This window comes from Schistocerca nitens, chromosome 1, assembly GCF_023898315.1.
Source record: "Schistocerca nitens isolate TAMUIC-IGC-003100 chromosome 1, iqSchNite1.1, whole genome shotgun sequence".
Taxonomy (NCBI): domain Eukaryota; kingdom Metazoa; phylum Arthropoda; class Insecta; order Orthoptera; family Acrididae; genus Schistocerca; species Schistocerca nitens.
In genome coordinates this window covers 45,849,379-45,850,330 of record NC_064614.1, presented here as the reverse complement: position 1 = coordinate 45,850,330, position 952 = coordinate 45,849,379, and the positions used below count along the sequence as shown (strand labels likewise).

General features: G+C 49.7%; 1 pseudogene; it reads left to right on the top strand.

The window, feature by feature from the left end:
- Positions 1-613: 613 nt before the first annotated feature.
- LOC126209440 (5S ribosomal RNA) lies at positions 614-731 on the top strand (annotated as a pseudogene).
- The last annotated feature ends 221 nt before the right edge of the window (positions 732-952 follow it).

Below are 952 nucleotides of genomic sequence, written 5' to 3'. Positions count from 1 at the left end.
ATATTGCTTCCCCCTACTTATACCTCCCGAGGAGATCACGAATGTAAAATTAGAGAGATTAGAGCGCGCACGGAGGCTTTCAGACAGTCGTTCTTCCCGCGAACCATACGCGACTGGAACAGGAAAGGGAGGTAATGACAGTGGCACGTAAAGTGCCCTCCGCCACACACCGTTGGGTGGCTTGCGGAGTATGAATGTAGATGTAGATGTACGGTCGTGCAGGTTTGGTTGTAAATTTTTTCTGGCTTCATTACATCACACTTCCGCGTCACTCCGGACTGCAAGGATTGCGCGAGTTTTCAGCTTCCGTTTGGCAGTTTTGTTTCTCACTGTGACCACCAGAGCGCAACAGAGCCTTTGAAACTTCAAGGAGAAGACAAAGTCACGCATCACGTGGATAAATACATTTTCCTACATTCCCTAAGTTTAAGGCAATTCCTGCATTATTTTGGTCTGAGAATGTTTCATTTAAAGTATGTAATATGTCTATATAGGTGCATGAAGTGCCAATAGGATTTTATACATGTCTGAAATTTGAGTAGCACGATAATGTTAGTGAGTTCCTGAACAAACTATTATCACGCAAATTTTTCAGTATCTTTGCCTGATTCTAGCCAGCGGCCTTGCCGCAGTGGTAACACCGGTTCCCGTCAGATCACCGAAGTTAAGCCCTGTCGGGCTGGGCCAGCACTTGGATGGGTGACCATCCGGTAGGCCGAGCGCGGTTGGCAATCGGGGTTTACTCAGCCATTGTGAGGCCAACTGAGGGGCTACTTGATCGAGAAGTAGCGGCTCAGGTATCGGAAACTGACATACGGCCGGGAGAGCGGTGTGCTGACCACATGCCCCTCCATATCACCATCCAGTGACGCCTGTGGGCTGAGGATGACACGGCGGCCGGTCGGTACCGTTGGGCCTTCATGGCCTGTTCGGGAGGAGTTTGCCTGATTCT